The sequence below is a fragment of the Bufo bufo genome, chromosome 10 (assembly GCF_905171765.1).
Source record: "Bufo bufo chromosome 10, aBufBuf1.1, whole genome shotgun sequence".
NCBI classification, from domain to species: Eukaryota; Metazoa; Chordata; class Amphibia; order Anura; family Bufonidae; genus Bufo; species Bufo bufo.
In genome coordinates, this window is record NC_053398.1 from 96,077,149 (window position 1) to 96,102,020 (window position 24,872).

The 24,872-nt window shown below is 45.4% G+C and overlaps 1 protein-coding gene across 2 annotated transcripts in view; it reads right to left on the reverse strand.

Annotated features, from left to right (window-relative positions):
- The window catches only part of LOC120980416 (barrier-to-autointegration factor-like), a 39,717-nt gene extending 16,706 nt beyond the window's left edge, over window positions 1–23,011 (reverse strand). The window contains exon 1 of one of the 2 annotated variants that reach the window (XM_040409519.1): window positions 22,931–23,011. The gene's annotated coding sequence lies outside the window, so the exon portion shown is untranslated. The remainder of the gene's footprint in view (window positions 1–22,930) is intronic. The other variant, XM_040409520.1, reaches the window with a different exon arrangement.
- Between the last annotated feature and the right edge of the window lie 1,861 nt (window positions 23,012–24,872).

The window sequence follows — 24,872 nt, forward strand, 5'->3', positions numbered from 1 at the left end:
AAGGGAATGGAACCACAGAGAGTGGACGAGGGGACTCTCCACTCACGTCCCCACTCTAGTCGTTGCCAGCAGACCCTCCTAACCAGCACGCAGCTGGACCACTTACGGAGAGCTGCCAGCAAACGACCAGAGATGGGAACATGGAGAGGGACGAGGGATCCCCAACACGGACACGGAAGGTAAGGTGGCGGGGAATAAGCCACCAACCGTGCCGTTAACGGAGAACCCCCAGGAACGCTCTCCCTCCGGAGAACGCGCATGCAGACCACAAGCGTATGGCACTGCATGCTGCACCCTCTTTCGAAGGTATACATAAACACCACGTGTAATAAAATATCAGGGGACGCCAAACGAACACGGTGAGGAAGTGGCGGGGAAAAGCCACTCACCGTGCCGTCAGCGGCGAAACCCCCAGAACGCTCTCCCTCCGAAGAGCGCGCATGCACCCCATCCGTAGACGGCGGTACATGCTACACCCTCTTTCGAGGGAAGCATACTCCCACCCCTCAAAGCCCCTCCCAACAACAAAAGGGGAAAGTTGGTGAGGCATAAAAAACAGTGGGAGGGGGGGAGGGGAAAGACAAACAAAAGGGGACACCAACACGGACAACGGTGAGCGAGGAATGGCGGGGAATGCCACTCACCGCGCCGTAAATGGTGAAAGCCCCATAACGCTCTCCCTCCGGAGAACGCGCATGCACCCCATCCGCAGATAGCGGTGCATGCTTTACCCTCTTTCGAGGGAAGACCATGTGAGGAGCCTTTGTGGTTCATACTGTCACGGCTGAGGATGGGGGAAATCCTCAGCCGTGTAACGCCAGGTCATGTTATGGCCTACTCGGCCAGGAACACAGGATAGGGAGCAGGTCACCTCCTAACAGCGTCCCTACCCTGACCCTAACTCCTAACTGCATGGGCCGACCTTAAAGGTAGGAGGACCCATGCGCAGGAACCTCGGAGCCCTATCTTACCCTCCGCAGATCCCTGCGCTAGGAGTCAGGGTAAGACGACCTACTCCTCCTAGACGCGGAGGAGCAGGAGTCTCACTGGCCAAGCTGTTGGGAAAAAGGGGAACACAAACAGTTTTACGGATATGGCAGGCGAACTAGAAGTTCCTCCAACCTGCCACAGCCTTGCTGACTGGATCCCTGAGCAACAGGAATCCAGAACCGTAAACTGCACAAAACAACATAAGAAAGTCCCAACAAAACATCACATAGACATCACACACAACCTAACATAAAGTAAATGTGACATATGGTTTTATGAACCACAAGGGTGGCTCTCACAGGCAGTTGGTAAACACAGGAGGCTGCTATCAGCAAGCATGCTGAAGCAACCTCCTGATCCCTGCCAAACACCAAGGCTATATAGGCCTAAGAGGCCACACCCAACGGTCAGACACACCCAGTGACATCACACACACTAGGAAGGAGATTAACCCTTCCAACACCAGGGAAGGGAAAACACCACTTACATAAGGGAAAGTGCACACAATGACATACAACACAGTGCACACAACACACACACCTAACAAAGGGTTGCTAGGTGTGACCGCATGCCAGGGCAGCAAGCTGCCTAGCAACGCTCAGGCTACTCTGCTGCTAAACCCCAACACTGGTTGCCCGCGGCAACCACAAGTGAGGCCACAGACAAGGGGCCCTCACCCGTGGTTGAAGACCCATGCAAAACCGCCGGCAACTGCATGCGGTAAGAAGTCACGGTCATGGGCCTGGCCGTGACAGTTTGTTTCTGTTGTGGAGGTATAAGTCATTTGGCAAATGTTTGTCCCTCTAGGAGATTCAGGCAGTTTTTTGAGAGTAATAAAGAAACAAAAATAAAAAAATCCTCTAAAAACGTTCCATCTGTTACTATTGGCAAGGTTGATGCGGAAATTGAAGGTTTTCCTGTAATGACCGGCGTCACGCACAGGGAGGAAAAAGGGAAAGCCCTGCCCAAGGGAGAGGGAAAGGTGGTGACCCCTAACTCACCTTGCGGCTGGCACCTGACTGCCCTGACGTCCCTAGACGGGTTCCTCACCCGTGCGGCGATCACGTGCCTAAACCCTGGCTTTCCCTAAAATGAGCCCTAGATAGTGAACGGGCCGGTGGGATCGCTAGTCCGCACCACTGTCACTAAGAGGGAAACACCAGGGTGATGACAGACAAAACAGACAAACACATACACCCAGGTGGGCGACCACAATAGACCACAAAGGTCCAACAGGGATCCGGAGGGTAGCGTTCTGGAACAACTACCAGAGAACGCAGCAACACAGCTCCAGAGGGTCAGAATAGATGTCCAGGCAGGAAGCTCTATATCTGGCAACCAGAGAAGTGTGAGAGGGGAATGTAAGGAGGTTTGGGAGTGCTGGACAAGGAACACCTGAGGAGAAGGAGCTACGGATCCCTGAGTGAGCCAAAAGGGTTTGCAAAGCAAACCCAGAAAGCTACCATAAGGAAACAGCCCTATCTTACATAGAGCGTGCAGCCAACCGCTGCGACTTCCTGACCCCGGGTATAACGGAGTCAGGCGTGGTTCTTGACACCCTCGTGACAGTACCCCCCTCTCTACGAGGGGCCTCCGGACACTCAGGACCAGGTCTCTCAGGATGAGAGGCATGAAAAACCCGAACTAGCCTGTCGGCGTTTACTTTAGACGCAGGAACCCACATTCTTTCCTCGGGACCGTAACCTCTCCAATGCACCAGATATTGAAGAGAGCGGCGGACCCGACGAGAATTAACAATTTTGGATATCTGAAATTCTAGATTACCATCCACGACAACAGGAGGGGGTGGCAGCGGTGACGGTTCTAGAGGTGGAACATATTTTTTGAGTAACGACTTATGGAAAACATTATGGATTTTAAAAGTCTGAGGTAACTCCAGGCGAAAAGCCACGGGGTTGATGATGGCTACAATTTTGTAAGGGCCAATAAACCTAGGACCCAGTTTCCAAGAGGGAACCTTCAATTTAATATTCCTAGTAGACAACCACACATAGTCATTCACTCCTAGGTCCGGACCTGGCGACCGTCTCTTATCAGCCATGCATTTGTATTTACCTCCCATATTTTTCAAGTTAGCTTGCACCTTCTGCCATACCGATGAAAGAGATGACGAAAACCGTTCCTCTTCGGGAACCCCAGAAGACCCCCCCTCTTTGAAAGTACAGAATTGGGGATGAAAACCATATGCACCAAGAAATGGTGACTTGCCAGTGGATTCCTGACGGCGATTATTTATGGCAAACTCAGCTAACGGTAAATATGATGACCACAACTCTTGGTTTTCAGACACAAAACATCTTAGATATGTCTCCAGGTTTTGGTTGGTACGCTCAGTCTGTCCATTTGACTGAGGATGGAAAGCTGAGGAAAAGGACAAGTGTACCCCCAAACGGGAACAAAAAGCTTTCCAAAATTTAGAAATAAACTGGGTACCCCGATCCGAAACAACATCGGAGGGGACCCCATGAAGCTTCACGATTTCACTGACGAATAACTGAGCAAGAGTCTTAGCATTAGGTAGTGCGGGTAACGCAATGAAGTGTACCATTTTGCTAAACCTGTCCACTACTACCAAAATAACAGTTTTACCCGCAGACAAAGGTAAGTCAGTGATAAAATCTATTGACAGATGTGTCCATGGTCTATTGGGAATGACGAGTGGTAATAGAGACCCTGCAGGACGTGTATGTGAAACTTTTGCGCGCGCACAGGTAGAACAAGAAGACACAAAATCCAATACATCCTGACGCAACCTTGGCCACCAAAAACGACGAGACAATAGCTCCAAGGTTGCTTTCCTACCCGGGTGCCCAGCAAGTGCCGAATTATGATGTTCCTTTAATAATTTGAAACGTAGGTTCAACGGTACAAACAATTTCTCTGAGGGGCAAGAGACCGGGGCGTCCCCCTGGGCCTCTAACACCTTCCCCTCCAGAACAGAGTGTACCGCAGAAACAACCACTCCTCTTTGAAGAATGGGCACCGGATCACTCACATTACCCCCTCCAGGGAAACAACATCAGCCTTGGTATTCTTTGCCCCAGGACGATAGGTAATCACAAAGTTAAACCTGGTAAAAAATAGCGACCACCTAGCCTGTCTAGGGGTGAGACGCTTAGCTGATTCGAGGTACAGAAGAGTTTTGTGGTCCGTAATCACAGTGACGGGGTGGACTGCCCCCTCTAAAAAGTGACGCCACTCTTTAAACGCAAGTTTAATAGTTCCCTATTGCCAATATCGTAGTTCTTTTCTGCTGCAGATAGTTTTTTAGAAAAGAAAGCACAAGGACGCCATTTGCCAGGAGACGGACCCTGAGACAGCACCGCCCCCACTCCCACCTCTGACGCATCGACTTCAACAATAAAAGGCTGAGAGACATCAGGTTGGACTAGTACAGGTGCTGAGGTAAACCTCTCTTTTAGAGAGGAAAAAGCAACTTTAGCGGCGTCAGACCATTTAGAAAAATCAGTCCCCTTCCTAGACATGTCAGTAAAGGGTTTTACACTAAGCGAATAATTTTTAATGAATTTCCTATAGAAATTCGCGAAGCCCAAGAACCGTTGTAGTGCTTTGAGGTTCTCAGGAAGATCCCAATCTAAAATTGCCTGGACCTTCCTAGGATCCATACGGAAACCTGAAGCAGATAAAAAATAACCTAGGAATTGTATCTCCTGAACGGCGAAGACACATTTTTCAATTTTAGCACATAATTTATTTGTCCGTAGGACCTGCAGTACTTGTCTGACATGCACCGCATGTGTTCTCAGATCAGACGAATAAATTAAAATATCATCTAGGTATATTACCACAAACCTGCCGATTAGATGACTAAAAATGTAATTAACGAAATGTTGAAAGACGGCAGGAGCATTGGTCAGACCGAAAGGCATAACTAGATTTTCATAATGCCCCTCAGGGGTGTTAAAAGCTGTCTTCCACTCATCCCCCTCCTTAATACGAATCAGATTGTAGGCCCCCCCTAATATCAAGTTTGGAGAACCACCTAGCACCCGCAATCTGGTTAAACAGGTCAGGAATGAGAGGAAGAGGGCATGGGTCTCGGATGGTTATCCGATTTAATTCGCGAAAATCTAGGCAAGGACGCAGGCCCCCATCTTTCTTTTTAACGAAGAAAAACCCTGCAGCCATGGGTGAAGAAGAGGGTCTGATGTGTCCCTTAGCCAAGCTCTCGGAGATATAATCTTTCATGGCTTGTCTCTCTGGACCCGAAAGATTATATAACCTGGTCTTGGGTAATTTTGCGCCGGGAATAAGGTTAACCGGGCAATCATAAGGACGATGAGGTGGTAACTTCTGACAACCCTTTTCAGAAAAAACATCCTCAAAATCCGAAATAAATGTAGGTAGGGTAGTTATGGAGGCGACTAAGCAATTGCTATTTAAGCAATTTTCTCTGCACTGCTCACTCCACTCCAATATCTCCCTGGCCTGCCAATCCACCAATGGATTGTGCGCTACCAACCAGGGAAGACCCAGCACTACCGGAGTGGGAAGCCCCTCCAGAACATAACCTGAAAGCATCTCGTTATGGTGGTCCCCTACCCGAAGGTGTAAATTATGAACAATGTGGGTGAGGTTTCTCTGAGACAGAGGAGCAGAATCAATAGCGAATATGGGAATAGGTCTCTGTAGCGTACAGAGAGACAAACCCATAGTGCGGGCAAAATGGGCATCTATCAAATATACCCCTGCTCCACTGTCTAGAAAGAAAGAAATAGTCTCCGTCTTATCACCAAAAACAATAACCGCTGGCAACACAAATTGCGATGTACGTATGGAGGAAACGTATATACCCCCCGGCTGACATCCTCCACACAGCCTGGGGTTAGTAGTTTTCCGACGGTCTTTTGTTTCTGAGGAAAGAAGGACAGACATTAATGAAATGACCCCTCTCCCCACAAAAAAAACAAACCCCACGCCTACGGCGAGCCTCAGGAGGCTGGACCTGACGAGTAGTTCCTCCTAGCTGCATAGGCTCATCTAAGTCCGTACAGACTAACTGCTGCTTGGGAGGGGTTACCAATTGCTCCGGTTTTTTCAACCTGTCCCTAAGGCGTCTATCTATTCGGATAGAAAGGGACATAACTGCATCAAGGGAAAAGGGGGTCTCATATAATGCAAGCGCATCCTTAACCCTTTCGGATAACCCAGAGCAGAACTGACTCCTGAGAGCCAGGTTGTTCCATTGGGTATCCGTAGCCCACCTACGGAATTCAGAGCAATACTCCTCTACCGGCCGCTCTCCTTGTAAGAGTCTCCGTAATCTTGATTCAGCCAGTGCGACTCGGTCAGGGTCGTCATATATGAGACCCAAGGCCCCGAAAAACTCATCCACTGACCGAAGAGCCTGGGAATCAGTAGGTAAAGAGAACGCCCAGGACTGCGGGTCCCCCTGCAGCAGGGAAATAACAACCCCCACCCGCTGTTCTTCATTACCAGAGGAGTAAGGGCGCAGTTTAAAATATAATTTACAGGCCTCACGGAATGTCAAAAACTTGTCCCTTCCCCCAGAAAATCTGTCAGGGAGAGGGACCTTGGGTTCCGCAACAACCTGGTTACCAGTAGCAACCGCTGGGCTTGCGGTCAGTTGTAATTGCTGCTGTTGCTGGAGGACCAACGCCTTCAATCCTGCCACCTCCAAAGACAGGCCATGAAATTGTTTGGACAGAGCAGCAATTTGATCCATACTGGATTCTAAGTAGGTAAATTATTTATTTATTTTTTACCTACACAAAATAAGGGCCAGATACACTGCGTGCAGAATTATTAGGCAAATGAGTATTTTGACCACATCATCCTCTTTATGCATGTTGTCTTACTCCAAGCTGTATAGGCTCGAAAGCCTACTACCAATTAAGCATATTAGGTGATGTGCATCTCTGTAATGAGAAGGGGTGTGGTCTAATGACATCAACACCCTATATTAGGTGTGCATAATTATTAGGCAACTTCCTTTCCTTTGGCAAAATGGGTCAAAAGAAGGACTTGACAGGCTCAGAAAAGTCAAAAATAGTGAGATATCTTGCAGAGGGATGCAGCACTCTTAAAATTGCAAAGCTTCTGAAGCGTGATCATCGAACAATCAAGCGTTTCATTCAAAATAGTCAACAGGGTCGCAAGAAGCGTGTGGAAAAACCAAGGCTCAAAATAACTGCCCATGAACTGAGAAAAGTCAAGCGTGCAGCTGCCAAGATGCCACTTGCCACCAGTTTGGCCATATTTCAGAGCTGCAACATCACTGGAGTGCCCAAAAGCACAAGGTGTGCAATACTCAGAGACATGGCCAAGGTAAGAAAGGCTGAAAGACGACCACCACTGAACAAGACACACAAGCTGAAACGTCAAGACTGGGCCAAGAAATATCTCAAGACTGATTTTTCTAAGGTTTTATGGACTGATGAAATGAGAGTGTGTCTTGATGGGCCAGATGGTTGGGCCCGTGGCTGGATTGGTAAAGGGCAGAGAGCTCCAGTCCGACTCAGACGCCAGCAAGGTGGAGGTGGAGTACTGGTTTGGGCTGGTATCATCAAAGATGAGCTTGTGGGGCCTTTTCAGGTTGAGGATGAAGTCAAGCTCAACTCCCAGTCCTACTGCCAGTTTCTGGAAGACACCTTCTTCAAGCAGTGGTACAGGAAGAAGTCTGCATCCTTCAAGAAAAACATGATTTTCATGCAGGACAATGCTCCATCACACGCGTCCAAGTACTCCACAGCGTGGCTGGCAAGAAAGGGTATAAAAGAAGAAAATCTAATGACATGGCCTCCTTGTTCACCTGATCTGAACCCCATTGAGAACCTGTGGTCCATCATCAAATGTGAGATTTACAAGGAGGGAAAACAGTACACCTCTCTGAACAGTGTCTGGGAGGCTGTGGTTGCTGCTGCACGCAATGTTGATGGTGAACAGATCAAAACACTGACAGAATCCATGGATGGCAGGCTTTTGAGTGTCCTTGCAAAGAAAGGTGGCTATATTGGTCACTGATTTGTTTTTGTTTTGTTTTTGAATGTCAGAAATGTATATTTGTGAATGTTGAGATGTTATATTGGTTTCACTGGTAAAAATAAATAATTGAAATGGGTATATATTTGTTTTTTGTTAAGTTGCCTAATAATTATGCACAGTAATAGTCACCTGCACACACAGATATCCCCCTAAAATAGCTAAAACTAAAAACAAACTAAAAACTACTTCCAAAAATATTCAGCTTTGATATTAATGAGTTTTTTGGGTTCATTGAGAACATGGTTGTTGTTCAATAATAAAATTAATCCTCAAAAATACAACTTGCCTAATAATTCTGCACTCCCTGTATAATGTAATGACCGGCGTCACGCACAGGGAGGAAAAAGGGAAAGCCCTGCCCAAGGAAAAGGGAAAGGTGGTGACCCCTAACTCACCTTGCGGCTGGCACCTGACTGCCCTGACGTCCCTAGACGGGTTCCTCACCCGTGCGGCGATCACGTGCCTTAACCCTGGCTTTTCCTAAAATGAGCCCTAGATAGTGAACGGGCCGGTGGGATCGCTAGTCCGCACCACTGTCACTAAGAGGGAAACACCAGGGAGAGGACAGACAATACAGACAAACACATACACCCAGGTGGGCGACCACAATAGACCACAAAGGTCCAACAGGGATCCGGAGGGTAGCGTTCTGGACCAACTACCAGAGAACGCAGCAACACAGCTCCAGAGGGTCAGAATAGATGTCCAGGCAGGAAGCTCTATATCTGGCAACCAGAGAAGTGTGAGAGGGGAATATAAGGAGGTTTGGGAGTGCTGGACAAGGAACGGCTGAGGAGAAGGAGCTACGGATCCCTGAGTGAGCCAAAAGGGTTTGCAAAGCAAACCCAGAAAGCTACCATAAGGAAACAGCCCTATCTTACATAGAGCGTGCAGCCAACCGATGCGACTTCCTGACCCCGGGTATAACGGAGTCAGGCGTGTAGTTCCCGTTTTCTCCTACCTGCCAGGGTGGCGCTAGAGAGCAAGAATATTTTTTGTGAGATTTTTGTAGAAAGTGGAGCAGCTGTCAATCTTATTGATAATCAATTTGCTATAACTCATGGTTTCCAGGTATGCACTTTGGGAAAGGATATACCTGGTTTTGCTATTGATTGATTCCGTTCCACTTTCTCAGAAATCGTTAAAGGGCATAGTTCACAATATCCGTTTGATTGTGAGTGATACTCATGTTGAGGATGTGTCATGTTTCGTCCTAAACGGGTTGCCTACTCCTCTAGTGTTGGGGCTACCCTGGCTCACTAAACATAACCCCACCATTGATTGGCAAGCAAGGCAAATAAATGGTTGGAGTGACTTTTGCAGAGAGAATTGTCTCACGACATCTGTTTCAGAGGTTTCTACTAAGACTGTACCATCTTTTCTCTCTGAATTTTCGGATGTCTTCTCTGAGAGTGGTGTTCAGGAATTGCCCCCTCACAGGGAGTACGATTGCCCTATTAATCTCACCCCAGGCGCCAAGCTGCCTAAATCTCGTTTATACAATCTCTCCTAACCTGAAAGGGTCGCTATGCGTGCTTATATCTCTGAGAGTCTGAGAAAGGGACACATACGACCCTCGAAGTCACCTGTTGCCGCTGTTTTTTTCTTTGTTAAGAAAAAAGATGGTTCTTTAAGACCATGTTTGGATTTCAGGAAGCTGAACAGTATCACAATTCGTGACCCTTATCCGCTTCCTCTGATCCCGGACCTGTTTAACCAGATTGTGGGGGCTAAAGTTTTTTTCCAAATTGGATCTAAGAGGGGCATACAACCTGGTCAGGGTCAGAGAAGGAGACGAATGGAAGGCGGCCTTCAATATCCCTGAGGGCCATTTTGAGAATTTCGTTATGCCTTTTGGTTTGATGAATGCTCCAGCCGTCTTTCAGCATTTTGTGAACAGCATTTTTTATCATTTTATGGGGAAATTTGTATTAGTGTATCTAGATGACATTTTGATTTTTTTCTCCTGATTTCAAAACTCATAAGGAACATTTATGTCAGGTCTTGCTCATCCTGCGGGAGAATAAATTGTACGCTAAACTGGAAAAATGTGTGTTTGCGGTTCCAGAAATTCAATTTCTGGGGTTTCTTCTCTCCGCTTCTGGTTTTCGCATGGACCCCGAGAAGGTCCGCGCTGTGCTTAAGTGGGAGCTTCCTGAGAATCAGAAGGCGCTGATGCGTTTTCTGGGTTTTGCCAATTATTACAGGAAGTTTATTTTGAATTATTCCTCTGTTGTTAAACCACTTACTGATATGACTAGAAAGGGGGTAGATTTTTCCTCCTGGTCGGTAGAGGCGCGTAAGGCCTTTTCTAATATTAAGGAGAGTTTTGCTTCTGCTCCCATCTTGGTACAACCTGATATCTCTCTACCCTTCATAGTTGAGGTTGATGCTTCTGAGGTGGGTGTGGGTGCTGTCTTGTCTCAGGGTCCCTCTCCTGCCAAATGGTGACCGTGTGCCTTTTTCTCGAAGAAACTCTCCTCCGCAGAGAGAAATTACGATGTGGGAGATAGGGAGTTGTTGGCCATCAAGTTAGCTTTTGAGGAATGGCGCCATTGGCTAGAGGGAGCCAGACACCCTATTACTGTGTTTACTGACCATAAGAATCTGGCCTACTTGGAGTCAGCCAAGCGTCTGAACCCGAGACAGGCCAGATGGTCTTTGTTCTTTTCAAGGTTTAATTTTGTTGTCACCTTCCGCCCTGGGGTTAAGAATGTGAAGGCGGATGCCCTGTCACGTTGTTTTCCGGGAGGTGGGAATTTTGAAGACCCGGGTCCCATTTTGGCTGAAGGTGTGGTGGTCTCTGCTCTTTATCCTGAATTGGAGGCAGAGGTTCAGGTAGCCCAGTCAGAGGCTCCTGATCTTTGTCCTCCTGGGAGGTTGTTTGTGCCTCTCGCTTTAAGACACAAGATTTTTAAGGAGCACCACGATACTGTTCTTGCTGGGCACCCGGGGCAAGAGCCACAGTGGATCTCATCGCTTGGAGATTCTGGTGGCCGGCGCTTCGTAAGTCGGTTGAGGGTTTTGTGGCAGCCTGTGAGACCTGCGCTCGTGCCAAAGTCCCTCATCCTCTTCTTCCGTTACCCATTCCTTCCCGTCCTTAGACACATCTCTCCATGGACTTCATTACGGACCTGCCTCGTTCCTCGGGGAAGACTGTGATTCTGGTGGTGGTGGACCGTTTTAGCAAAATGGTACATTTCATTCCTTTTCCTGGCTTGCCCAATGCTAAGACGCTGGCGCAGGCATTTATTGATCACATTGTCAAATTGCATGGTATTCCTTCAGACATAATCTCTGATAGGGGCACGCAGTTTGTTTCCAGATTCTGGAAGGCTTTCTGTTCTCGCTTGGGGGTTCGGTTGTCATTCTCTTCTGCTTTCCACCCGCAGTCGAATGGCCAGACAGAGCGCGTCAATCAGAATCTGGAGACATATCTGCGCTGTTTTGTGGCGGAGAATCAGGAGGATTGGTGTTCTTTTTTGTCCCTTGCTGAGTTTGCTTTAAATGACCGTCGTCAGGAGTCCTCGGATAAGTCACCATTTTTTGGTGCATATGGGTTTCATCCGCAGTTTGGGACATTCTCTGGAGAGGGGTCTTCTGGTTTACCTGATGAGGACAGATTCTCCTCGTCTTTGTCATCTATTTGGCAAAAGATTCAAGATAATCTAAAGAGCATGAGTGAGAGATATAAGCGTGTGGCGGATAAGAGACGTGTGCCTGGTCCGGACCTGAATGTTGGTGATCTGGTGTGGTTGTCTACTAAGAATATCAAATTGAAGGTTCCCTCCTGGAAGTTTTCCTAAGTTTATTGGGCCTTACAAAATCTTGTCCGTCATCAATCCTGTTGCCTACCGTCTTGATCTTCCTCAGACTTGGAAGATCCATAATGTTTTTCATAAGTCCTTATTAAAACCTTATGTCCAACCCATTGTACCCTCGTCTTTGCCTCCTCCTCCGATTGTGGTTGATGGTAATCTTGAATTTCAGGTCTCTAGGATTGTGGATTCTCGTGTTGTCCACGGTTCTCTCCAGTACCTCGTTCATTGGGAGGGTTATGGTCCTGAGGAGAGGATGTGGGTCCCAGTGACGGACATTAAGGCCACTCGTCTCATCAGGGCTTTCCATAGGTCCCATCCTGAGAAGGTGGGCTCTGAGTGTCCGGAGTCCACTCGTAGAAGGAGGGGTACTGTCACCACCAGACATCTGAGAAGCTCTGACAGACGTTCTTCAGAACCTCCCACTTGAGGTTTCTTTTGTTTTGCTTTAGTTTCCTCATCTCGTTAGCCTCTCTCAGCTGTCATGTAGTTGCACTGATTGCATCCCTTTAAATCCCTTCCCATACTGCATCACTTTGCGGTTTATACAACTTCCTGGAGTGTATGCATGCTGGATGCTACTACTGAGTCTTCTACAGATAAGTTTTGTTCATTCATTTGTATTTTCCTGTTTGCTGGATCCCAGGTGACCCTGACTCCCTCCGTATCAAGTGTAGGGAGCCGGTGGTCGTGTCCCCTCATGTAAAAGCGTCATCACAAACACACGCCTGCGCAGTATTCAGTACTCCTCAAAAGTCACCATCTTAGAAGAGGTAAAACATCGGTCAGACGCAGCTATTACACAGCGTCATCACCCATGCGAACCACCATTCGGACAGCAGCAAAACCATACAAATCGTACAATCGACACGCTGTTCGAGGTTTTTTTCTCCCAGGCTGTGAGCTGTGCGCTGCGATTGGCCAGCGCTACAGCCTAGGAGAAGGAGACACCCACAGGACAAGGGAAGACCCGCCTACTATAACTTAAGGAGCAAAGGTACCGGAGGGCATAACGGGAGAACGGAGCGGCGCCCGGGGATAATAGTAAGTGCAGTGAGATCCCCGGGCGCCGCTCTACATGGCAGCATACTTAGTTCACATAGTTTTTACAAGTGAAAGGTCCTCTTTAAAGTCTGCATTGAGGCCATGCGATCTCAAGGAATTGAGGGTATATATCCAACGTATTTCTTTTTTCTTTAGCAATGTAATCATATTGCAACCTCTCCTGGGCATTGGTACATGGTCTATAATCCAGCATTTGAGGTCCCTTTCCTTATGATCGAGATCCGCAAAATGCTTGGAAACCGGAAAATCCAATCTTTTTTGTTGAATACTTAACCAATGATTATTCATTCTGGATTTAAAATCTGTGGAGGTTTCCCCAACATATAAGTTATTACACGGACAAGATAATATATACACTACATGATCCGAAATGCATTTCAAATGAAAACGAATGGGATAATTCACACCTGTGAATGGATGAGTGAATGTAGTAGATTTACACATACAGTTGCAAGAAAAAGTATGTGAACCATTTGGAATGATATGGATTTCTGCACAAATTGGTCATAAAATGCGATCTGATCTTCATCTATGTCACAACAATAGACAATCACAGTCTGCTTAAACTAATAACACACAAATAATTAAATGTTGCCATGTTTTTATTAAACACACCATGTAAACGTTTACAGTGCAGGTGGAAAAAGTATGTGAACCCTTGGATTTAATAACTAGTTGAACCTCCGAAATGCATGTCAAAAGAAAACGAATGGGGTAATTCACACCTGTGAATGGATGAGTGAATGTAGTAGATTTACACATATATCTACAATTGACACAACCTAGACAAGGATAACATCCCAATCCAGGTTGTGTCAAAGTGGACTGTCTCAGTACTTTTTTTGTTCCAACATCCGCCCTAACTAGCTGGTCCCTCAAACTCATGGCTATGGGGTCTAATATGGCCCCCACATATGCTAATATTTACATGTATGTGTTTGAGGAGGACGTCATCTACCTATCCAACCACTTCAGGTATATACTGAGGTGGTGGAGATACATAGATGACATCTTCCTCATTTGGACAGGTAGCCAGGATCAGTTGATGGATTTCCACAGGTTTCTCAACAGTGTTCATACATTGTTGCAATTTACATTAGTACATTCCACCATTGAAATGCAATTTTTGTTGATGGAACTTTCCATACACAATTGTATACCAAACCAACTGATAAGAATACCACACTTTTGTATATTAGTTCCCATCCTAGGAAAATGATACGTTCTCTTCCATACTCACAGAAGCTTCGTACCAAGAGAATTGTCTCTGATGAGTTGGAATCTAGACAAACTATGATGATACGGAAATTCCGAAAGCATGGTTATCCATATAAACTACTGAATGAATATTGCAATACGGTGATGGAATTGGATAGGAAGAATATCGTGTCCAATCCAACAGTAAAATGTACAATATCTAGGATCCCATTTGTATCCACTTGCACTGAGGCGAGTAATGACATCAGTTAAATGACATTGGCCCATTTTGGCTGGGTCCATTAAAGGTGTACCGGAATTTGATACTCCAGCATTGTTTTCTTATAGGAAATCCATGGGTTTGAGGGACCAGCTAGTTAGGGCGGATGTTGGAACAAAAAAAGTACTGAGACAGTCCACTTTGATACAACCTGGACTGGGATGTTATCCTTGTCTTGGTTGTGTCAATTGTAAAAATACAGTTAAAAGAAAAAGTATGTGAACCCTTTGGAATGATATGGATTTCTGCACAAATTGGTCATAAAATGTGATCTGATCTTCATCTAAGTCACGGTCTGCTTAAACTAATAACACACAAATAATTAAATGTTACCATGCTTATATTGAACACATCATGTAAACATTCACAATGCAGGTGGAAAAAGTATGTGAACCCCTAGACTAATTACATCTCCAAGAGCTAATTGGAGTGAGGTGTCAGCCAACTGGAGTCCAATCAATGAGATGAGATTGGAGGTGATGGTAACAACTGCCCTGCCCTATAAAAAACACATACCAGTTCTGGGTTTGCTTTTCACAAGAAGCATTGCCTGATGTGAATGATGCCTCGCACAAAAGAGCTCTCAGAAGACCTACGATTAAGAATTGTCTCCACGACTGGAACCCGTGCATACGTACAGGAGCCCTAACACCAAACAGTATGCCGAACCAGCAACTCACACAGGTATCCAGCACACCAGACTCTGCCAGGACCCCCATGCCGCAAGGAGCTTGGCAGCCCTAGGCAGCGCTGAAAAGGGTTATAAAAGTATCTCCAAAAGCCTTGCTGTTCATCAGTCCATGGTAAGACAGATTGTCTATAAATGGAGAAAGTTCAGCACTGCTGCTACTCTCCCTAGCATTGGCCGTCCTGTAAAGATGACTGGAAGAGCACAGCGCAGACTGCTCAATGAGGTGAAGAAGAATCCTAGAGTGTCAACTAAAGACTTGCAAAAGTCTCTGGCATATGCTAACATCCCTGTTAGCGAATCTACAATGCGTAAAACACTAAACAAGAATGGATTTCATGGGAGGATACCACAGAGGAAGCCACTGCTGTCCAAAAAAAAACATTGCTGCACGTTTACAGTTTGCACAAGAGCACCTGGATGTTCCACAGCAGTACTGGCAAAATATTCTGTAGACAGATGAAACCAAAGTTGAGTTGTTTGGAAGAAACACACAACACTATGTGTGTAGAAAAAGAGACACAGCACACCAACATCAAAACCTCATCCCAACTGTGAAGTATGGGGGTGCGGGCATCATGGTTTGGGACTGCTTTGCTGCATCAGGGCCTGGACGGATTGCTATAATCGAAGGAGAAATGAATTCCCAAGTTTATCAAGACATTTTGCAGGAGAACTTAAAGCCATCTGTCCACCAGCTAAAGCTCAACAGAAGATGGGTGCTGCAACAGGAGAAAAGGACCCAAAGCATATAAGTAAATCAACAACAGAATGGCTTAAACAGAAGAAAATATGCCTTCTGGAGTGGCCCAGTCAGAGTCCTGACCTTAACCCGATTTGAGATGCTGTGGCATGACCTCAAGAAAGCGATTCACACCAGACATCCCAAGAATATTGCTGAACTGAAACAATAAAGAGGAATGGTCAAGAATTACTCCTGACCGTTGTGCACGTCTGATCTGCAACTACAGGAAACGTTTGGTTGAAGTTATTGCTGCCAAAGGAGGTTCAACCAGTTATTAAATCCAAGGGTTCACATACTTTTTCCACCTGCACTGTAAACGTTTACATGGTGTGTTTAATAAAAACATGGCAACATTTAATTATTTGTGTGTTATTAGTTTAAGCAGACTGTGATTGTCTATTGTTGTGACATAGATGAAGATCAGATCTCATTTTATGACCAATTTGTGCAGAAATCCATATCATTCCAAATGGTTCACATACTTTTTCTTGCAACTGTATGTGTAAATCTACTACATTCACTCATCCATTCACAGGTGTGAATTATCCCATTCGTTTTCATTTCAAATGCATTTCGGATCATGTAGTGTATATATTATCTTGTCCGTGTAATATCTTATGTGTTAGGGAAACCTCCACGGATTTTAAATCTAGAATGAATAATCATTGGTTAAGTATTCGACAAAATAGATTAAATTTACCTGTTTCCAAGCATTTTGCGGATCTCGATCATAAGGAAAGGGACCTCAAATGCTGGATTATAGACCATGTACCAATGCCCAGTAGGGGTGGCAATAGGATTACATTGCTAAAGAAAAAAGAAATACGTTGGATATATACCCTCAATTCCTTGAGACCGCATGGCCTCAATGCAGACTTTAATTTAGGATAGGTATTTGGAGGATAGCTTGCCCTGTCCCATTGTAGGTTCGCTCGTCCCTCCACCTTCGAGTTAGGTAGTAATGGAACTATTATATTGTAATATGTGGAGGGTATATTTATACTAATTATTTTCTCTCTCTTTTGTTATACACAGATTATTGTGGTGAATGGCCAAGGACCACATGACTGATGAGCAGTGTGATGTGCAATCAACGCAACTTCAATCCCAGAACTATCTTTAGGCGTCAATTCTTATACTCTATTGCCTGTAATATTATAGTGGTTCAGTCTCCTAAGTATGATTGTGATGGCATGAGGAGATCCCTCATTATGTTATGGGATCAGCAGGGTTAATACTGTGTGGGACTGCTGGTGACTCGGCTCCTCCCACATGGGGTTCCCTGTAGATGTTTCAACAGCTGGTGCCTGACGGTACTTTCAGTTGGATACAGAGCATCTTATAAGTAACAGCGTGTCGATTGTACGATTTGAATGGTTTTGCTGCTGTCCGAATGGTGGTTCGCATGGGTGATGACACTGTGTAATAGCTGCGTCTGACCTATGTTTTACCTCTTCTAAGATGGCGACTTTTGAGGAGTACTGAATACTGCGCAGGCGTGTGTTTGTGATGACGCTTTTACATGACGCCGCTTGCATGACGCGCCTCTTGGTGCATGCGGACTGGAGGATCGGGCACGTTGTGCTCAGCAGACGAGTTACAATGGGGATTTGTAAGTTGCCTTGTTATGTGCCTTTACTCACACCTACCGCCATGTGGTTTTGCTATTCCTCATATATAATGAATTGCAATCACCTTTTTTAACTATTAATTGTTGGGAGCAATTTTTAAAGCATCCTATATACACAGTGATTTTGCGCTAACCCTGTATGGATACTTATGATATTGTTTTACTGTACTGTACCATTAATAAATTACAGATGTTTTATGATGAATTGTAACATTTCAATGTATTTATAATGTTATTCACGCTAGCATGGGTTAATGCCGGCTTTTTTTGTAAACACTTCAATTTGATGATGTCACTTCTTTTCACTATATATGTTCATTTTTCATTGTTCACATTGCTTGAGAAAGGCTTCATGTTGGAGTCGAAACGTCGTGTCACTTATGGGTGAATAAACACATCCTTTTTTACGGTAATTTTAGAGTGCTGCTCTGCTTTACAGTTATATATATATATACCCGGGTATATAATTTAAGATTGTTGCAGAATCTCTGGTTATTGCAATACTGCTGTGTTCTCAGTATACTGCACGTATGTACTATTATCATTCTTACCCTTATAAAGTTACTGTTATAACCTTATGTGGTATCTATATGTATTCTTTAGATTGTGAGATTAGTACAGTAATCATTGGTAAGGCTGCTAACTATACTTCATATGTAAGTCCCAGGAAGAGATCCTCCCTGTAATACAGAGGCTCTAACCTGGGTGGAGGCATTGACATACTTTACTTATGTTCTCACTCTTCCATTCAGCGAAGGTTCTAGGTCCCATTATACACACAGGTCAGTGCCAGAGTCTGTGGTGGGAGGCATATTACCCACCCAAATAGGGCTACAGGCTTATACGCTGTATAATCTGCAGCACGCCCTCTAATACATACACGCTCCATGTCACCCTACACTGGTCTGAGCACAGTCTACAGAAAGAGCACCTCACCCCCTGTTCACACACCTCTTGCCTAGAAAATAATCCTGACTGGTGACAACTAACCTTTATGCCTTCGTATGAACCTTCCAGCCAGACAGCCACACACTGTTGTGAAAGTGATAGTGAACTAACTTACTTAGTCCACATTCCTAAAAAAGTGGGAGGGTGAGACAGTGATGATAGGCGGACGAGACAGTCGTAATGGGAGGGTGAGACAGTGATGATGGCGTGTGATTGTGTGTAGGTTTATACAACTCACCTGTTGTGATCATTATCTCTAAGGTCCAAAGGTCCAGCTGGTGGCTTTTGTACCAAATTACAAACACCACATATGTAATACAAAAACATCTTTAATGTGTCTCATTCAAAGACATACAGCATAGAAATATGAAAAATCCATAAAAAATCTATGCAGATAGATGCTGAGAGAGTGATACCCCCCAGTCTCGAGATCCCCATATGTCACCTACTTATCAATATATCATTACTGTAGTTGGAGATAAAGTCCCCACTGCTGAGGTATACATAAAATACCCCACCATTATAAGTATCCTGTCTATAAATTCATGATATTAAGGTACATACCCTAATGTATAACACATACAAATATACAGTGCCTTGCAAAAGTATTCACCCCCCCCCCCCCCCCCCCCGCTTGACTTTTTTCGTATTTTGTTGCCTCACAATCTAGAATTAACATGGATTGTTTGAGGATTTGCATCATTTAATTTACAGAACATGCCCACAACTTTGAAGATGTTTTTTTTTTTTTTTTATTGTGAAGCAAACAACAAATAGGGCAAAATAACAGAAAAAGTCAATGTGCATAACTATTCACCCCCCTAAAGTCAATACTTTGTAGAGCCACCTTTTGCAGCAATCACAGCTCCAAGTCGCTTTGAATAAGTCTCTATGAGCTTGCCACATCTTACCACTGGGATTTTTGCCCATTCTTCCTCGCAAAACTGCTCCAGCTCCTTCAAGTTGGATGGTTTGCGCTTGTGAACAGCAATCTTTAAGTCTGACCACAGATTTTCTATTGGATTGAGATCTGGGCTTTGACTATGCCATTCCAACACATTTACATATTTCCCCTTAAACACTCAAGTATTGCTTTAGCAGTGTGTTTGGGGTCATTGTCCTGCTGGAAGGTGAACCTCCATCCTAGCCTCAAATCACGCACAGAGTGGTACAGGTTTTGCTCAACAATATCCCTATATTTAGCACCATCCATCTTCCCCTCAACTCTGACCAGTTTCACAGTCCCGGCTGCTGAAAAACTTCCCCACAGCATGATGCTGCCGCCATCATTTTTCACTGTGGGGATGGTGTTCTTTGGGTGATGTGATGTGTTGGGTCTGCGCCAGACATAGCCTTTTCTTTGATGGCCAAAAGTTTAATTTTTGTCTCATCAGGCCAGAGCTCTTTCCTCCATACATTTTGGGAGTCTCCCACATGCCTTTTCGCAAACTCACAACGTGCCTTTTTGTTTTTAGCTAAAAAGTAATGGCTTTCCTCTGACCACTCTGCCATAAAGCCCAACTCTAAGGAGCGTACGGCTTATTGTCATCCTATGTACAGATACTCCAGTCTCTGCTGTGGAACTCTGCAGCTCCTCCAAGGTTACCTTAGGTCTCTGTGCTGCCTCTCTGATTAATGCCCTCCTTGCCCGGTCCGTGAGTTTTGGTGGGTGGCCGTCTCTTGGCAGGTTTGCTGTTGTGCCATGTTCTTTCCATTTGGTTATGATAGATTTGATGGTGCTCCTGGGGATCATTAAGGATTTGAATTTTTTTTTATAACCTAACCCTGACTTGTTGTCATGGATGGTGTTGCAGAAAGCTGGAACTTATAAATAAACATCCGACTGGCTTGATCCCAAACTAAGGAGCATATGGGTGAGCCCTATAAAACCCCTAGAGCTCTCCCTAACTGCTATGCCCATGCAAAGATCTTTATGGTAGACGATTGCATGTCCACGTACCTTATACTATCTGACACCTGAAAACCCTAGAATAGTGAGGGGACATGACCACCGGCTCCCTGCACTTAATACGGACGGAGTCAGGGTCACCTACAATCAAGCCAGCAAATAAACACAAATAAATGAAACAGACTTATCTGAGGAATCAGGAGAAGGAGCATCCAGCAGTGAACAACTCATCCAGGAAGAAGTATAAACCACAAAGTGAGGCAGTATGGGAGGGAATATAAAGGGAGACAATCAGTGCAAATAGATGACAGCTGGGAGAAGGAAAGGAGATGACAAAGTGAAACCAAAACAAAGAACTTCATGCAAAAGGTAGCGAAGAACGTCTAACAGATCCCTCCCTCTACGGGTGGAATCCGGACACTCAGAGCCCACCTTCTCAGGATGAGACCTATGGAAAGCCCTGATGAGACGATTGGCCTTAATGTCTGCCACTGGGACCCACATCCTCTCCTCAGGACCATAACCCTACCAATGAACGAGGTACTGGAGAGAACCGCGGATAATGCGAGAATCCACAATCCTAGAGACCTGAAATTCAAGATTACCATCAACAACAATCGGAGGAGGAGGCAAAGAGGAGGGTACCGTGGGTTGGACATAAGGTTTCAATAGGGACCTGTGAAAAACATTATGGATCTTCAAAGTCTGAGGAAGATCAAGACGGAAGGCAACGGGATTGATGACGGACAAGATCTTGTAAGGCCCAATAAACTTAGGACCCAACTTCCAGGAGGGAACCTTCAGTTTGATATTCTTTGTAGACGACCACACCAGATCCCCCACATTCAGGTCCGGACCAGGCACACGTCTCTTATCCGCCACACGCTTATATATCTCACTCATCCTCTTCAGATTACCCTGAATCTTTTGCCAAATAGATGACAAAGACGAGGAGAATCTCTCCTCATCAGGTAAACCAGAAGACCCCTCTCCAGAGAATGTCCCAAACTGCGGATGAAACCCATATGCACCAAAAAATGGTGACTTATCAGAGGACTCCTGGCGACGGTTATTTAAAGCAAACTCAGCAAGGGACAAAAAAGAACACCAATCCTCCTGATTTTCCGCCACAAAACAGCGCAGATATGTCTCCAGATTCTGATTGACGCGTTCGGTCTGACCATTCGACTGCGGGTAAAAAGCAGAAGAGAAAGGCAACCGAACCCCCAAGGGAGAACAGAAGGCCTTCCAGAATCTGGAAACAAATTGTGTGCCCCTATCAGAAACGATGTCTGAAGGAATGCCATGCAATTTAACAATGTGATCAACAAACGCTTGCGCCAGTGTCTTAGCATTGGGTAACCCAGGAAAGGGAATGAAATGCGCCATTTTGCTAAAACGGTCCACTACTACCAGAATCACAGTCTTCCCGAGGAACGAGGCAGGTCCGTAATGAAGTCCATGGACAGATGCGTCCAAGGACGGGAATGAATGGGTAACAGGAGGAGAGAACCCGATGGCCGTGAATGAGGGACCTTGGCACGAGCGCAGGTCTCGCAGGCTGCCACAAAACCCTCAACCGTCTTACGAAGAGTCGGCCACCAGAATCTCCGAGCAATGACATCCACTGTGGCTCTGCTACCCGGGTGCCCAGCAAGGACAGTATCGTGGTGCTCCTTAAAAACCTTGTGTCGTAAAGCAAGAGGCACAAACAACCTCCCAGGGGGACAAAGATCAGGAGCCTCTGCCTGGGCTGCCTGAACCTCTGCCTCCAAATCAGGATAAAGAGCAGAGATGACCACCCCTTCAGCCAAAATGGGACCCGGGTTTTCAAAGTTCCCCCCTCCCGGAAAACACTGTGAGAGGGCATCCGCCTTCACATTTTTAACCCCAGGGCGGAACGTAACAACAAAATTAAATCTAGAAAAGAACAAAGACCATCTGGCCTGTCTCAGGTTCAGACGCTTGGCCGATTCCAAGTAGGCCAGATTCTTATGGTCTGTAAACACGGTAATAGGGTGTCTGGGTAATTTTGGAGTGCTGCTCTGCTTTACAGTTATATATATATATATATATACCCGGGTATATAATTTAAGATTGTTGCAGAATCTCTGGTTATTGCAATACTGCTGTGTTCTCAGTATACTGCACGTATGTACTATTATCATTCTTACCCTTATAAAGTTACTGTTATAACCTTATGTGGTATCTATATGTATTCTTTAGATTGTGAGATTAGTACAGTAATCATTGGTAAGGCTGCTAACTATACTTCATATGTAAGTCCCAGGAAGAGATCCTCCCTGTAATACAGAGGCTCTAACCTGGGTGGAGGCATTGACATACTTTACTTATGTTCTTACTCTTCCATTCAGCGAATGTTCTAGGTCCCATTATACACACAGGTCAGTGCCAGAGTCTGTGGTGGGAGGCATATTACTCACCCAAATAGGGCTACAGGCTTATACGCTGTATAATCTGCAGCACGCCCTCTAATACATACACGCTCCATGTCACCCTACACTGGTCTGAGCACAGTCTACAGAAACAGCACCTCACCCCCTGTTCACACACCTCTTGCCTAGAAAATAATCCTGACTGGTGACAACTAACCTTTATGCCCGCGTATGAACCTTCCAGCCAGACAGCCACACACTGTTGTGAAAGTGATAGTGAACTAACTTACTTAGTCCACATTCCTAAAAAAGTGGGAGGGTGAGACAGTGATGATAGGCGGACGAGACAGTCGTAATGGGAGGGTGAGACAGTGATGATGGCGTGTGATTGTGTGTAGGTTTATACAACTCACCTGTTGTGATCATTATCTCTAAGGTCCAAAGGTCCAGCTGGTGGCTTTTGTACCAAATTACAAACACCACATATGTAATACAAAAACATCTTTAATGTGTCTCATTCAAAGACATACAGCATAGAAATATGAAAAATCCATAAAAAATCTATGCAGATAGATGCTGAGAGAGTGATACCCCCCAGTCTCGAGATCCCCATATGTCACCTACTTATCAATATATCATTACTGTAGTTGGAGATAAAGTCCCCACTGCTGAGGTATACATAAAATACCCCACCATTATAAGTATCCTGTCTATAAATTCATGATATTAAGGTACATACCCTAATGTATAACACATAAAAATATACAGTGCCTTGCAAAAGTATTCACCCCCCCCCCCTTGACTTTTTTCGTATTTTGTTGCCTCACAACCTAGAATTAACATGGATTGTTTGAGGATTTGCATCATTTAATTTACAAAACATGCCCACAACTTTAAAGATGTTTGTTTGTTTTTTTATTGTGAAGCAAACAACAAATAGGACAAAATAACAGAAAAAGTCAATGTGCATAACTATTCACCCCCCTAAAGTCAATACTTGTAGAGCCACCTTTTGCAGCAATCACAGCTCCAAGTCGCTTTGAATAAGTCTCTATGAGCTTGCCACATCTTACCACTGGGATTTTTGCCCATTCCTCCTTGCAAAACTGCTCCAGCTCCTTCAAGTTGGATGGTTTGCGCTTGTGAACAGCAATCTTTAAGTCTGACCACAGATTTTCTATTGGATTGAGATCTGGGCTTTGACTATGCCATTCCAACACATTTACATATTTCCCCTTAAACCACTCAAGTATTGCTTTAGCAGTGTGTTTGGGGTCATTGTCCTGCTGGAAGGTAAACCTCCATCCTAGCCTCAAATCACGCACAGAGTGGTACAGGTTTTACTCAACAATATCCCTATATTTAGCACCATCCATCTTCCCCTCAACTCTGACCAGTTTCACAGTCCCGGCTGCTGAAAAACTTCCCCACAGCATGTGTCATGCCCCGCTCTGACGATGTGCAGAGGTCGGCCAGGATAGCAGCACGAGTTTAGTGTTTGTTTTGGAGCCGTGCTGGATCCGCCTCTCATCAGGTGCACTGGGTGGGGTCATTAGTTTAAATAGCACACCATCCCAGTGCTCTGAGCGGATTATAGGAATCATTGTGGTCTTGGAAGCAAGGAAGGAAGGTTGTCTGTTCCAGGTCAGAAAGATAAGTGTGATTTCAAGTTTGGTTGTTTTGTGTCATCTCTCCCATCCAGGTTCTGTGCGAGCAGACTGCTCCTATTTCCCCTCTTCACCATCTTAGGTAATTTAGGGTGTTTCAGCCCAGGCACGGGGACACATCATACCTACCATAAAGGTCTGCATGTGGGCTGAGCAGTGCAGGGAAAGAGGTCAGGGATTAGCTAGGAGGTGACCCTTCCCCTGTCTCTCGCCCAGAGCCTGGTTGGTGGGTTATCTGTGAGTCTGAGTGCACGCCCGCCGTGACAGCATGATGCTGCCACCATCATTTTTCACTGTGGGGATGGTGTTCTTTGGGTGATGTGATGTGTTGGGTTTGCGCCAGACATAGCCTTTTCTTTGATGGCCAAAAGTTACATTTTTGTCTCATCAGGCCAGAGCTCTTTCCTTCATACATTTTGGGAGTCTCCCACATGCCTTTTCGCAAACTCACAACGTGCCTTTTTGTTTTTAGCTAAAAAGTAATGGCTTTCC